Below are 16,780 nucleotides of genomic sequence, written 5' to 3'. Positions count from 1 at the left end.
GGTCAAGTTACGGGGGGCCTATTCAACCTTACCTGAGGGATATAAAAAGTGATCACATAAGGAGGTGGGCCCTGAAAGTTAGGCTGGGGCAGATCCCCGCCTGTATAAGATGGAAATTGGTTAGACAGGCAGGAGCAGACAGGGTTAAGTGTCCCTTTTGCAAAAATGCTTCACTAACCTTTCTGCATTTGCTTATAGTCTTCACGTTTTGATAATAGTAGAAGAACATTTCTATTGCCTTCTTTTAGAATGTTACAGGTTCGCCAGACAATTGATCTATAAATAGCATCGTGGAATGTGGCTGGCATCACCCTCAAATTGAATGATATTAATTGGATAAAGTCATGGCAGGGCTGAAATAGTAGGTTTTCAGGAGACATGGGCCACGGAACCAGTATTTATTAATGGTTATCGATCTTTTCAGACCCAAGCTAATCCATCTACCTTGGGAAGGGCGAAGGGGGGCATTCTGACCTACCTGTAAAAGTAAAGATGAATGCCCAACTAAATTTAAACGTTCACATTATGATGCTGGAGGTACAACAGGAAGGGACATTGATATTAATAAACTACTATAATAATAGATTTGGTCTAAATATGCACTCAATCATGGCGGAAGTCGATAAAGCAATTGCCGATACAATGTGCAACATTAATAATGAGAACATAAACTTTATATGGCTAGGTGATTTTAATATACACCTGTGCAAACATAACACACTGCCTGTCTGCGGAATTGAGGATATGGCGGGAAATCCGATACTCCATTTTACACACAGTGAGTATGGCAACGGCTTAAATAAGCTAATAGCTCCTTTAAACATGGAAATAATTTGTGACCCAGACCCCGCAACAGATATTTTACTGAATACCTTCCACTGAAATGGGGCTGAGTCCACGATTGACTACATACTTTTAACCCTCCCTCTTAGTGTAAGGATTACTAAGATAGGTAACTCCTTCACGACTTTTAGCGATCATGCTATAGTTTCAAGTTGGAAACTAGTAAATGCACCATTTTTTAAAACCACTAGTGATCCAACAACAGATATAAATGTCGATGAGGAGGCTTGGGTCTCCAATTTTGAGAATATTTTTTCGTCTAATTTTGATATTTCACCCCATCAGGTGGCAGTGCAGGAAATACGCCCAGAGTCTTTATTGTTCTCTTTTTTAGAAGTTAGATCAGGGCTGGATTCATGTAGTCTGGGAAAGGCCCCGGGACTGGACGACGTCCCAATTGACTTTTTTCACAAAAATCCTGATTTATGGATACCTCTCCTGATGAACGTCCTGAACAGTATAGCCCTGGTAGCCCCCCCCCCCCCCTTCATGGTCATCAGGGGTCATTGTACCCATTCACAAAAAAGGAGATAGGGCCAACCCAAGGAACTACAGACCAATTTCATTGCTGGATACAACATCAAAGCTTATTGGCCGCCTTCTCCTGCAGGGAAGGGGCACTGGGGATCAATGCTTGAATTTGGCATTGACCATAGAAAAATATAATAGAATGAAGGATGGGAAAATCTACATGGCATTCATGGACCTGAGCGCTTCGTTTGATTGCGTGGTCCATGATAAGCTATGGAACATAATGGAGATGATGGGGGTAAATTCAGCTATATTACATTTTATCAGGCAGTCGTATGTAAAGGCAACTGCATCAGTGCGCTACACCAAAAATGGAGAATGTACACGTTCTTTTAAAATCTCCAAGGGAGTAAGGCAGGGATGCGTATTGGCCCCATTTCTCTTCTCCATACATATGAATGGAGTTGAGGAAGCACTCACCATGGCCCCTCTTTTTGAAACTCAAATGCTACCAATATTGTCTTATGCGGATGACGCAGTGTTAATTGCTAGAACAGGCCTTGGGTTACAAAGACTGATAACTGCGTATGTCACATTCATGGATTCACTTTATTTGAAAGTGAACCAAACAAAGTCTTTTATAATAGCAGCCGGGACATCAAAAAAAGAAAAAATCCCGCAATTCCATGCAGAAACGGAAATAATAGAGGTAGTGGACTCTTTCCCCTATTTGGGGATTCTTTTTGATAAAGACCTGACATGGGCTAAACTGATGGAAGGAAGAAAGATGGTGATGGAGAGGGGTATTATTGCTGTAAAATCCTTTGCTAGAAAACTGGGTGCTAAACCCCTATTACCAATAAAAAATATCTATCAGGCAAGAGTAAAGTCAGCAGCGACCTATGTAGCCGGCGTTTGGGGTGTGGTGGTACCAACACAACTACAAACGATTGAATTTTTTTTTTTTTTAAATCTATAGTGGGCCTCCCTTTTTCTATTGCCAATAGTATCCTACATACGGAACCAGGCTTGCCCTATATTTCAGATTATATACAACTAGCCCCACTCCTCCTTTGGCACTCAATTTTGAGAAGAGATACAGTGCCACTTACTCAATCAATAATAAGGAGCTGCTTAACCATGGATAAGTAGAAAAGGTCTAGGTGGCTTAGTTACGTGGAGACAGTGTTAAGGGAGATTGGCCGTCAAGAATTATTTAAAGATCCATGACCTGTAAGAAGGTCTCTAAGCAGAAGGTTGCCAACATGTTCCTGCTAATGTCTGAGTACAGGTGTAGAGAACAGCAAAAAGAGAAACACACCATCCGTCTATACAGCCTCAATCCATCATTAACAGAAGGGGGCGGTTCTCTTATTTAGTGAATGTAAATAGGACCCAACACAGATTCATATTACTCAGGTTTCGCACTAACTTGATCCCCCTTATGCTAGGTTATCCGGGAAAAACATATAATCATTCTGAGCTTAGCGCATGCCCTTGTGATAATCCGTCATCCCAAACCGAATTTCATTTAGTTTTATTTTACAGGCTATATAGGAATGAAAGAAATGAGTACTTGAAACCAATTTTAAAGAAAGGGAATTTTAAGCAGTGTCGGGTGGCACTCTACTTTTTAAAAATCATTACCTGACCCTCTGGTTTGTTACTCAGTAGCGTCATTCTTATGGGCCTGTAAGAGGAAGAGGCTCGAGTGTATTTGAAATGGTTTCTCTTTTTTTAAAGATTTTAAAACATTTATGGCTTTTATTCTAGAATCATTGTTCAAATATCTGTAATTTTTGCAAACAAAAACTTGTACAATTTTATGATGATGTATATATTTGTACTTTTATGATCATTTTTAACTTGATCGACTAAAGAAATTAAATTTAAAAAAAATTATCTAATGACAGTAATCTTAAGGTGCGATAACATATCATTGTACTACGCCGTAGGGAAATTCCTGCCTGTTGTTTACGAATAGTCAACATAGCAGAGTGGCCCACTGCATTAGTGATATGGAATGGGAACACTGAGCGCTCCTCGCTATAATTAATTTTTGCACAGATATAATTGTATGTTGTATTGCTACGGTCTTACCCATTATAAAAGGAATGGTATTTTGTACAATGTTAGTGCATATCTTGATCAATAGTACACTGTATAAATATATACATTATATTTTGCACTACTGTTGTTCAATTTTGCACAAAAAGAATTGTATTATGCACAATGATAATATTTACCCAGTTTAAATATAGGACTAATAACATATTTTTGTGAAAATGGGTTTACGGTAGAGTCTTCCGGCTTGAATTAGAAGCAGGATACATTTAAGCTTTATAAATATTAGCTAGACAGTAGTTAAAACCTAGCATTTTTGGATCCTAAAATATCTATTTATGGCGGGTGGGTAGTGCTTGGTAGTAATAGTTTCTTATAGTGTAAAAATGTATATGTTTTTAGGACAGCTCGAGTTCTTTTTTAAGCAGTGTGTTGCATTTTTTTATCTTATGATGTGTATGTATATGAAATGTTTTGTATTGCCTTTTTGGCAAGACATCAAACTCTTAATAAAACCAATCAAACAAGTGTCAATGTGCAGCATCTATTCAAACTCTGGCAGAAAGTTTAATTACTCTCACAAAAATGTCCTGATTTTGTGTTATGATATTTCAAAAATGTCACATCATTTTTGTTTGTTGGAGACTCGTTTGAGTACAAAACGTTTGGCTCAGAGGCATTTTATGCTCAACCCTGTCTGCTGCTGATATCACACCTGGCTGTTTATGTGAAGCAAACCCGTGTACATGTCATGCAAGATACCGGCAAACCACATTTCGGACCATTTGATAATTCGGCATCAATAAATGTAGCAATTTTGCACAATGTGTCAGTTTACCAAAATTCAGGAGCAGCACATCCTTGTTCTGGCCTATAGTATGCAATTATTTTAGCCTCTTCACCATTCCACCTAGCATAACCCTGTCCGCAAGATATGTCCTGATAAGTTTCACATTCAAAGCCAGTGTTCCAAGCAAATGGGCAAGCTGTTTCGATGACTCCACGACAAATGAGTAGCACAAATAACATTTAGATGCATCTTCTGCAGGCCAGTGCTGTTGAAAGGCGTGTCAGGGTGGCGGCCTCATGGTGCCTCCTAGTGGTAGAACCGAATTACTGAAAAAAGCATCACAAAATTGGAATTTTCAGGGTATCAGGAGGGCTCCAGGATGCAACATTCTATTTTACTTGGAGCACTGAAGGTCCCACGCTTGTTCATTTCTGCAGCCAGACTTTAGCCAAGCGTTGCGTTTTTCAGAGCTCCGAAATTGCAAATGGATGAGAGTCGAGACATCTATGCATGTACCTCTCAGCAATTCTGTTGAGCTATTTCATCAGCAGCTCTTTTTCTTTTCCTTTAGTTGTCTGCTATAAAAATTACTATTTATTACAGGTGACAAACTGAAGTTTCACAACTTGTCAAGGTCGGGTTCTATCTTACCTTGTGGTAACATCTGAAAGGATGAGCTTTTAATAAAAGAAAAGGGTTTGTTGATAGACTTCACACGTTAGGCAGAAACCACGGTTTGGCAAATAAGTACAAACGAAATGCTCGCTGTTTGTGAATAACCTATAATTAAATGCAATCAGTCATCCTGTTGAAGAGCCGAAATGCATCTCTCTCCTTGCCGCATCGTGCTTCTAAGATGTAAGTTCCTCACCACCCTATAATTACTTTTTCTGTGAGATAATTCGTAAATACTTTGCTTTGTCTATGTATGCTGTATTTTCAAAATCTGATAGTGTAAAGGGTATTCACCTTTAAGGATTTAGGGCCTCATTTAGGAGGACCCTGAGCCACTAGAGCCTCACTTTTTTGAACGCTCTGGTGGCCCAGTGTGCTGGCCCATATTTACAAGGCCACGCAAAGCCACTTTATATGGCTTTGTAAATATGGTCCCCTTTTAAGCAGTACTCTGCATGAAAGGGGCGTTCCATGGGTGTTGCTGTGGGTGTTTCCAACAACATCCATGGAATCTGACGCATTTCCAGATTTACACGGTTTAATAAACCTGGGAATGTTTTAGATTCCTATGCCTCTCGAGGTGAGGCGTAAGGGTGGCACAACGAGGAGAAATACCTTTATTTCTCCTTGTTTTTCCTTATTCCATGTGTGCTGCAGCACACATAGAAGGAGGAAAACACCTCTTGTGATTGATTTTGTGCAGGAAGTGCAGGAAATAAATGCCCCCACAACAACAAGAGAAGATCACCCCACTAGTCCTCGGTACAACACCTTTCATATTAGTCACTGTGCAACCATACACTCAACCAAACACACATGCAAGCCCTAGCATGCAACAACTCGGACGAGGATAAACAGCACTTTTCTCCACACCAATAGAAGCAATGTGCTATATATACCAATGCCAAATGCAATATATTCCAGTCATCTGTGCATTGGGACTGCTCCTCTTTTGTGCATTGTTTGTGGAGTCCTGTGCTATTGCTAATGTACCTCAGAATCATATTCCTTGTTATATGTATGTGAGTTTGCAGTTTAACCAACTTTATAAACAAACTCTGATTGACATTTGCTGTATTTTTCTTGGCAGATAGTTATTTTTTTAAATTCTTGGTACATTATCGCATTTGCCCTGTTTTAGCAGTGTAGATAGGCAGTTACTAAATTGTATGAAGTTGCATGATTGATTCAATCCTGTAAATTTGCGGATGTAATTAGGGATACCCATTTTATCATCCCATTAATGAATTTAAATCATTTTATTGATAATTGGAATTCTCCTATTTCCTCCTATTAATGCCGTTAAGTGCATGCCTGATCCTTTGCTTTTCTTTGTTCATAATGTTAGCAGCTGTGAGAAATTGGATTGATGGTTAGGGTGGTTGAGAGCCCTTCTCAAGCAACAGCCACAATTGTTGTCAGGGTGAATCACAACAGTCACTAAATGAACCTGTGCTTGGCCCTCTGGTAGCTAAGCACAAAAGTAGTCAGGCTTAACCTAGAGGAGCAAGACCTATGTCCTCCAGGTCTGAGGCCTGCTCTCTCCCCAGCAGCTTAGCTGTCTGTGCTGTTGCCGTTGACCCCGTTCATCTCTGCCTGGTAGGTGTTGGAGGCCGTTCTCCACCTGCAGGCTCCTGCCTGCGCCTTATCCCTGGTGGTCCAGTGGGAGAGCCTTGCTCTTGTGCTGGTCCTCTATTGTCCGTTTCTGTGTTTGCGCCCATTTTTATTTGTCTTTATTAGAGCCTTGTTATTGTGTCTTGTATCCTGTTATTGTGCCTTGTTCTGTTTTTTTCTGTCTCCATGTTGTTTTTGGCCTGTTTGCGTCCCCGTGCCCATTTCCTTTCCCGTAGCTGCTGCCCCCTACCCCTGCCGGTTCCCAGCTCCCAGCTGTGCTTCCCTCCACCTTCCCTATTTAATGGCGGCTGCTGTTCGGCCACGCCGCTGGCACGCAGCGCCAAAGGCTGGCCGTCTGTGCCTGTCCGTGACCCTACCAGTACCAGGGTCCCTGTAGCTCTGACCACCCTCCACTATGACTCAGCTGCCCTCCTCGCACTCAACCCCGGGAGGAACAACACCTGTCAGCTGTCCACGCGGAACACCACCCATGGCCAGTTCTCCTGCCATCACTGCCTCCAGACGTTCACCACCCTCCGCACTCCCATGGTCTTTACCCCCATGTCGGAGGCCAACACCACAGTAGCCCTGAAGTACAACCTCCTCAACGTGCTCTACCTGCACAGACATGCCATAGAGATCTGGGACCTCCTCAACACCCTCTCGCCAGTCTTCGCCTTCTTCACAGAAACCTGGACCAAAGCCTCCTCCGAACCCCGACATCACCACCGCCATCCCTGACGGATACAAGATCCAGAGGAAGGACCCCCCCAACGGCCCAGGAGGAGGACTCACCATCGCACAGAAGTGCTCCCTCCAACTCTCCACTTCCACCACGAGCGACTCCTCCTCCACCACCGAACACCTTCACTTCCAGATCCAGTCCAGCCCTAGAACCTCACTTTGTGGCACCCTCACCTACACATCCCCCGTACCTCGAGCTTCATTTGCCACTACCATCGCTGATCTCATCGCACCCCACGGCATTACCTCCATGGACTACATACTCATTGGAGACCTGAACTTCCACCTCGACAACCCCAGCGACCCAACTCCGCCACCCTCCTGGACAACCTTGCCAACATCGGACTGAAACAGCTCATCACCACCCCTACCCACAAGGCAGGAAACACCTTCAACCCCATCTTCGCAGGTGGGAAAAACATCCGCTTCAGCCACACCATACAACCCCATGGATGGACCACCACTGTGTACACTTCCTTGTCAACAAACCCACACCACCCAATCTTGCACCCCACCCTCCATGAAGAAACAGGAGCAAGGTAACCGAGGAGCAGCTCAACTCCACCCTCAACCACGATGCCCCCTCCGCCTCGACCAACGCCAACCTCGCAGCCAAAGAACTACACAGATGGATCACCAACTACGCAGACGAGCTTGCACCCCAAAGTAACCCCGACAGACAGTGCCCCAGAAAGGCCACCTGGTTCACCACCAACCTCCAAGAAGCCAGACGCACCTGCAGATGTCTCAAGAAGAACTGGAGAAACAGAAAATCCTCAGAAGACCACACCACCTAAAAGCACGCCATGTCGGAAAACCACCAGCCCATCAGATCCACCGAAAGGACCTTCATCCAGAACAAGATCCTCGCCAATTCCAGCAACTCCAAGGAACTCTTCAGCGACATCCAGGAATTCACCAAACCCCCCAGCGAAACCACAGACCTCTGCAACAAACTAGGCTCCTACTTCCATCTGAAAATCAAGGGCCTCTACGATGACTTCAATGACCAGACACCTGAATCCGAAACCACTCCCTCCCCCAGCAATGCCAGCCAGCCCACCATCTCCTGTTGGACCCCAGTCACCACCGAAGACACCTCTTCGACCATAAAAAGCATCCACTCAGGAGCCCCCATGGACCTCTACTCCCCGCACATCTTCCACAGAGCCATTGCCACCATCGCTCCGGAACTACGACGCACCATCAACGTCACCTTCGAAACAGGCATCTTTACCGATGACTGGAAATGTGCAGAAGTCAGACCCCTACTAAAGAAACCCTCAGCAGATCCCATGGACCTCAAGAACTACCAACTCATCTCGATGCTCCCAGCCAAAGTCACCAAGAAGACTGTCAATGTCCAACTAACAAACTTCATCGAAGAAAACTTCATCCTCGACCCCTCCCAATCCGGATTCCACAGCAATCACAGCACCGAGACCGCTCTACTCGCCGCCACAGATGACATCCGCACCCTCCTCGACCAAGGACACACCGCAGCCCTGATCCTACTCGACCTCTCTGCAGCCTTCGATGCCGTCTCCCACCACACACTCACTGCTAGACCCCACGATGCCGGCATACAGGGAACCGCCCTCGACTGGCTTCGCTCCTTCCTCATCGGCAGAACCAAAAGAATCAGACTGCCACCCTTCCTATCTTAACCCACGGAATCAACTGCGGAGAACCCCAAGGATCGTTGCTCAGCCCCACGCTCTTCCACATCTGCATGACCCCCCTCACCTCAATCGTCAAACAGCACAGGCTCAGCATAGTGTCCTACGCCGACGATACCCAGCTAATCCGCTCCCTCACCAAGGACCCCATCACCACCAGACTCAACTTCAAGGAAGAAATAAAGGATGTTGCATCCAGGATGAGCAGCAGCTGCCTGAAGCTCAACTCGGAGAAGACAAAGGTCTGCGTACTCGGACCCTCCCCCTCTGCATGGGACAACACCTGGTGGCCCACCCCCACAGACCACACCCAAAACCTCAGCATTGAACTCGACTCCTCCCTCTCCATGACCCAACAGATCAATGCCGTCGTCTCCACCTGCTTCAACACCCTCCACATCCTCCGAAAGACCTTCAAATGGATCCCCGAATCAAGGAAGACTGTCACCCACACACTCATAACCAGCAGACTGGACTACAGAAACACCCTCTACGGCGGGATAAACAAGTCTCTGCTCCGCAAACTCCAGACCATACAGAACACCGCAGCCAGACTCGTCCTCGGCATCCCTCGACACGAACACATCACCCAATACCTGTGCAACCTCCACTGGCTCCCCGCTGAGAAGAGAGTAACTTTCAAGATACTCACCCCACCTACAAATGCCTCCACAACACGGACCCCAATATGTCAACAATCGAATTTCCTTTCATGTACCCAAGAGGAACCTCAACCAGCCGTGCTCCCGCCGAACCCTTGCACATCCACAGAGCAAGAACGGGTGGCAGAACCTTCTCCTACATCGTGGCCAAGACCTGGAACGAGCTCCCAATTGACAACAGACGTGCCCCCACCCTGCACATCTTCAGGAAGACCCTCAAGACCTGGCTCTTCGACTGACCAGAGTTGCTCCCCCAGCGCCATGAGACCCTCACGGGTGAGTAGCACGCTTAAAAGAATCCCTGATTGATAGATTGAGGGACTGTGCAAAGTATTTATACATCACTCAAACAGCAATAAAGTGAAAACACAAAAAAGAAAAATCTACACCAATTTAGAAAAATAGAGGAAAACGTAATAAATGGTTTTACACTAAAATGACAAAAAGCCAATCAGTAGAACCAAAGATATGCAATTTTACAGACTTCAGGTTAGCAATGCACTTAAAAGCACAAAGCAGCACTCACGGTTATCTGGTTGTAGGACGTGGCCTTTTTGGCTAAAATTCCCTAAACTTTTAGCTTTCCCCCTTGACCATTATCCTGACCTAGAATAGCCAATTTAGATGCTTTGGATACTTTGCCACTGCTGATCAGTGTCAAAGCCCAAGAGTTCCCTATGTAAAATGTAATGGTGATTGGTTGGCCATGATTGGTATCTTTGCCTTACTAGTAAAAATCCCTTGTGATGTGCACTGTGTGTGCAAGGGCTAGTAATGCAAGGGTGCACAGAGAAGGGAACTCAATCCTTCAGTGTACGGCCTGCACGCAAAATGCTAAGTTAGCATGTTGTCCTGACACGTGCAACCTATTGTCAGGCCTGACTTTCCCTTTTACATACACATTGGGCACCCCTGCGGTAGATCCCAGGTAACCCCTGGGCAGGGTGCAGTGTAGATAAAAGGCTGAACATATACTGAGGTGTGTGCTATGTTCTGACAGTAAAAAAAACTCTCCATTTCGTTTTTTACTGCTGTAAGGCCATCCTGCCCATAGGACAGGATAGGGGAGGCTGGGTGTTGTGTTTGTTAGCCTAGTTTCCTGTCAGTTTATAATGGAGAGGTGAAGTTTAGTATGTATGAACTCACAGTGTTATAACACATATGTCTGTGAAGGTGGTTTTATCACTGTGTGTTCATAAACCACTCTTTTAGAAAGTGGCTGAGTTTTGTGCTCTGAGCATTTCTGTGTGTCTCTGAAATGTGGATTGTCTGTCTGGAACTGAAAGGTGAGAGGAGCTGGGGGAGGTCTTGACCCAGGGAGGGGTTGAGATGGCACCAGGCTGCCTTGCATCTGGAGAGTAGGGGGAGGAAAACCAGGGAGGTAAAAGGCCTGGGCTGGTGCTATAAACCAATTGACCCATCTCCTGCTGAGTGATTAAGGATCCAGACCCCCATTATCAAAGGGAGAGAAGTGACACAGGGAGGGAGACACCCAGAACTGATTTAGGGAGGGGTCAGGGACCCCTGAGCACATACGAACTTCAAAGACATTAAGGGGTATAACTAGGAGAGTTGAAACCCCTGAAAGTACAAATGAAACAGATATGGATTGAGACTGTAAAGGCTTGGACCCATTCTGTGGTCAAGAGGAACCTCTTCTAAAGAAGAAGCAACTGAAGAGACTGCTGTGGATAGACTAATCCTTGCTGTGTGATCTGGGGCTGGTCTGCAGTTTGCTGTTCTAAATAAGGGAGAGGCTGTTGGGACTGTGCTTGGAGGCGCTGGGTCCCTCTGCTTGAAGAAGACTGTGCTTTGTGCTGTGTCTTGTAACCCCCAAGGGCCAGAGGTGAGCTGGCTCCCTGTTTGGAAATACATGACCATAAAAGTTTCCGGAGAAGTCCCAAGCAATGCGATGTGTGCATGCTTTTGCACCTTGAGACCCTCAGAAGTTGTGCTGTGGGCACGCAGGAGTAAACTAAGTCTCGAACGCGCTGGGTGTGTGTCGAAGTGCTGGCCAAGGCGTTGTGAGGAGAGCCTGGTCGTGGTGTGCACGGGGAGACGAGGTGAGGCTCGGAAGCGCAGTGTGTGTGTCAGGGTGCAGCCAGGGCATTGGTGAAGAGCGCCTGGGCCTCATGTGCACCAAAGGAAGAAGCAAGACTTGGACACGCTGGGTGCGTGTCCGGGCGCAGCCAGGACATTTGTGAAGAGCGCCTGGGCAGCGTGTGTGCCACCGAAAGAAATGAGTCTCGAACGCGCTGGGTGCGTGTCATGGTGCAGCCCAGGTTTTGGTGAAGAGCACCTGGGCCTTGTAGGCACCAAAAGAAGAAGTGAATCTCAGACGCGCTGGGTGAGTGTCGTGGTGCAGCCAGGGTGTTGGTGAAGAGTGCCTGGACATCATGTGCACCGGGAGGATAGTAGAGACTCGAATGCACAGGGTGCATGTGGAGGTGCAAACGGAGCATTGGTGAAGAGCACCGGATCATCGTGAGCACCAGAGAAGAGGTGAGTCTCGGACGCGCAATGTGCTTGTCGAAGTGCAACCTGAGGCGCTGGTGAGGAGTGCCTGAGTAAGGGGGTGCACCAAACCGGAGGTAAAGTCTCCACAGTGCTGAGGGCACATCTCGGTGAGGACAGAGACCGCTGGAAGGAGGGCCAAGTCATTGGGCCCTCGGAGTCACCCGCAGCAGCACGGACTGGCAGCCACGGAAGAACTAAGCCACCGGCCCGATTCCGCCACACTCCGTGATGGAGTTCTGGATCAAGGCCCAAGTCGCTGATGTCGGGGAGGAGAGTGGGGTCATGCCCCCCCAGATAACCTGGATCAACACCTGGGGTGGGGTGAGGGCCCGGAGGGATACTCTCTCGGCCTCCCGTTTCCGTCAGCTACACGAGCTGTTGCTTCGGCTCAGATCCCGGCCCGTGCTGACCCAAGGGGGGACAGTGCTGGGACCGGAGTGGGAAGCAGTACTTTTGTGTCATCATTTGATCCATAACGGGGGCACTGTTAACGGAGCACGTAAAACTGTCATATTACACTTTGCATTATTGCTGCTAACGAACTACCGAACTGTTGTATGACGCCTGACCTCATTTGTGCCTGACGAACGACATGCTTGGTGCGCGACGCACTGCGTTATTTTTCCCTTGCATATTACCTGATTGTAATGTGGCGTATTGCATTATTTCTTCAGTGCACAGTATCTGAGTATAATGTGGCGCAGTATATTATTTCTTCATTGCACTGTACAGGATTGTAGCGTGACGCATTGCGGTACAGGGCATGCTGGTGGCGATACGCATTGCATTATTCCTTCAATTGCAAAGTACATGACTGCGGCGCTACGTATGGCATTATTTCTCTGTTGCACAGTATAAGAGAATATCGTTACGCATTGCAGTATTTGTTTCTTTTTGCAACGTGTGTGATTCTAGCAATACGACTGGCCTAACCTTTTGGAAACGGTTAGAAGTGAGCTTAACTGTTGGTTAGAAACAGTGGTTGGGATTAGAACCTACCAACCCACCGGAAAGAATACTACCCATTCTCATATGTTGATTTTGTATCATGTGGTCGTATCGTATAATTGCTAATATAAAGATTATACTCATTTTATCAAAACTCGTGTGGAGTCTATTTGTGGTGACATCATGGGGTTACTGTGAGCGTGGTTGCACATGCTGAACACTCGTGCCCTGGAGATAATCCTGGCTGCTCGTGCCAAGATACTAAGGGGGTGAGCAGGGATATCTCAGATGGTGTCCTTACTTAGCCTAACGTTGAAGCGAGGGGTCGGGGACTCCCGCCTCCAGCATTTGGTGGCGGCAGTAAGGGATAAGGACCCCCACTTCTAACACTCACAGAACAGTATGGTTTACCTTCAAGTAATATAATTACACATTCTAGTTCAGCGTTATAAATAGTCGGGCGCAGCTGCTTTTAACCTTTTGACTTCTGTGGACCACCACTGAATCGCTACTGAAGAAATGTTGACTCACATAAAATCCACATAAAAACACAAATTATGAAATATTTCATTTAATTCACACAAAAATTTAAAAATATATTTTTTTATCTGAGTATGGGAAGGAAATTTTCCAAATTATTTTATTCTTAAAAAATGAAGCAATTTGCTAGACTCCGGCATAACAATTTGTCCTTTTTGCTCCTAATGCAGGTTCTCTTTTCATTCTGTGCATACCGGTGCTTTAATTTATGCCACCACCCGTTCATACTAGATTCTGTTTGCAGAACCTGTGCTGCTCCCACAAATCAAGCTATGGATACCAACCTCTATTTAGCCTCTAATTTCCAATTCCTTCAAATTTTCAATTTAGCTTTATAATGCATATACAGTTTGTTGACCTGCTAATCATTTTTTTATTTTCTAAACAGGTGCGGACTCCTGGAGTAGGCGTAACCAACCCCATCCCTTACTTTGCATAGGGTGAATGTAATCCTGAATACCAGAGAGCAGCTATAAAATATAAGCCTGACATCTTCATTCAGTACTCACTTTGCCTCTGACTATGAAATGAGTTAAGATTTTGCCAGAGGCACGGTGTGGGGGAGAGAGTTTTGAAAGACAGTAAAGAGGGATTGGGAATAACTTTGGGGACAATTGAAGAGCACTCTCCAAATTTGGGACACGGTTAGCAGTTTCAGCTAAATTGTTGAAATTTTACATTTCATACACATCCAGGTACTTAAAAAGAAACTTGGGGCCTTATTATGACTTTGGCAGTGTGGGATTGGACAGCCACGCCAGCGCCCCGCTCCAGCACTGCCAGAGCCATAATTAGATGACCCGCCGGATTCCGACTGGAATCCAAGTCAGGTAGTGCTGTGGGGCCTGGCCCATTGCACTGCCTCTTTAAAGGGTCATAGGGTACCCGTAAAAGGCACCGCAATGGGAACACCATTACGGGTCCCTGCAGAGCATGGATTTTCAAGTAGGGCCCCCTTTGTTTTCTCTGCACCAATCTTTTCATGGTGGACTCACCGTCATGAAAACCATGGCGGAGAGGAACTCAAAATATGCTTGGTGGGGCTGCAGCGGCCACCAAGCATATTGCGGCCTCAAGACAGCTGCAACACTGCCAGGTATCTCTGAACCCTTTTTGTAGCTTTATGACGCTGTTTGTAGCTTCATGAAAATCTTTTCAGTAGTTTTGATTTGCTTAGACCTTCAGTGCTGTTAAGCAAATCTGCACAAATTTCGGCGGAACTTTAGCATGCTTTTCTTTTATTTCTTATATCAGTTTTCATACAGGTCTGTCACTGGCTGAAATATTAAAAGGGTTTGTTAAACAAACACATGTTCATTTACCAATAACCTTGTCGAAATCTGACAAATCCGCATCAAATTAAGCTGGAATTAACTAAGTCAAGCTCGGTGATGTAATCCAAAAGTTTTGCGCAGCTCCAAGGGCGGGGTCAAAAATGCTTTCATTTTGCTAATAACTTTGGCACCATTTGACAGATCGTAACAAGACAAGCCAGAATTGGCCTCAATATGCAAAATGTCTGGCAAAGTTCAAACAGCGCTAAGTAATTAGCAAATTAAAAGATTTTTGATCTCCTTTTTAACATTACCCCCTGCCAGGGCATGCACCCAAAAATTGCTTTGTGTGGCCCAGGCTATGGGCATCTGCTTTATATGGGACCTGGTACCAGCGCCGTAGCGTGGGTTGCCAGTGCCCCAGTCAAGGCAATTATGCTTCCACTTTTCTTTTAAAATTTTGCAACCCTAAGCATGTCCCTAAGAATTTTGCGCCCAAGGCAACCGCCACTATGGCCTGTACTACGCCACTGCCTGGTGCAGTCATGGGTATAGATTCTGGTCTTGCTAGGATGGTAACTAGGACATAACAAGGTCGATTTGGGGCAAAAATCACATCAGGCCACACTCATATGAATTCACTCAGTGGCGTAGCAAGGTCAGGTGGTACCCGGTGCGGATAATTTCTTGTCAACCCCAGCTTAACGTACAAATACAAACAAATAGCATGCATCATAACATTTATGTTACTTATCAAACTCTATATCATAGAGAAGCGGATGATCACAATGAATCAATGAACTAAAAATGTAACAAAAATAAACTCAGCACAGCACTTGTAAACTTCAGTAATAGTGTACAACTAACTCAACAGAATGACGTGGGGTGACTGCCCGGCACGGCAGCGGATAGGATTGGTTGCGGGTTGAGTGATGATGAGTCACCCGTTGTTTACATCTCGCTCGAGTACAAACTGCAGAGACAGACTTCAGTGGAAAGAAGCACCCCCTCCTCTCCCTTATCCATACTCTCTCCACCACACAGCGTCGAGTTCAGCCACGTTTCGTTGCGTTTGTTGACTGAACTAAAAAATTTCAATACGTATTATGTTGACTTGTTGAGGTTAATTAATTGTGAGATGAAGTTATTAAACTCGTTTTAAATAATATATATATTTTCTTTAAGTGTTGTGAGCCCCCCCAATTTTTATTTATCTTAAAAACACATATTTTTGGCATTTTGTCACCCCCCCCCCAGTGATGACACCCAGGGCGGCCCGCACCCACTGCACCCCCCTCCCTACGCCACAGCATTCCCTTTCCCCGTATATGATTCAGAAGAATCATTGAGTCACTGGTGACTCACTAAAAGTACAGAAATTATTCTGTTCTGTATATTGAGATATTATTACATCTTTCAACATGAACCCAATAAGCATGTAACCCGCCTTTCAGCAATAATTGCTAAGGAAAGCCTTAGGGAGCATCGTCCCAGAGAAGAAAGCGTGAATTTTGCGAAGAATCACAGAACTCTAATTCTTCAACTTCTAAATTCGAAGGCATACATGTATGATTACCTGACAGCCGAAATGTAGTCTTAGAGAAATTCGTGCATCCTGGACAGAGGGATCATGGAGAACCTTTGCAGTGTCCTAACAAGCTGTGATGATCCTCAAGATACACTGAGGCAACAGACACCACTCCCATCAGTGAAACCAGAGCGGTTCTGTAAGGAATCCAGTCCAGACAAAACAATATTGTTCTACACCTGCCAACATAAGCAGAGAAACGTCTTAGTAAATATGAGGCTGAACATTGAATTTAATCGTATTGATGCCTGCTGACACAGTTTTAGTTTTTGTTTAATTAGTGCAGCCACTTACTTCAGCCTCATGAGAATCACTCATGCTGTACTCTGATTGACACAGTTAGTTCTTGCAATATTGCAAAGCACGCCACT

The 16,780-nt window shown here is 45.4% G+C and overlaps 1 long non-coding RNA gene across 1 annotated transcript in view; it reads right to left on the bottom strand.

Moving 5' to 3' along the window:
• Positions 1 to 16,403: 16,403 nt before the first annotated feature.
• Positions 16,404 to 16,780, bottom strand: part of LOC146817989 (uncharacterized) — a 138,242-nt gene continuing 137,865 nt past the window's right edge. Inside the window, exon 3 of the long non-coding RNA XR_014962607.1 lies at positions 16,404 to 16,588. This is a non-coding gene — a long non-coding RNA (uncharacterized LOC146817989). The remainder of the gene's footprint in view (positions 16,589 to 16,780) is intronic.

The sequence above is a fragment of the Triturus cristatus genome, chromosome 6 (assembly GCF_964204655.1).
Source record: "Triturus cristatus chromosome 6, aTriCri1.1, whole genome shotgun sequence".
Taxonomy (NCBI): domain Eukaryota; kingdom Metazoa; phylum Chordata; class Amphibia; order Caudata; family Salamandridae; genus Triturus; species Triturus cristatus.
The sequence above is the reverse complement of the archived record's forward strand: the minus strand, read 5'-3'. Positions and strand labels throughout refer to the sequence as shown.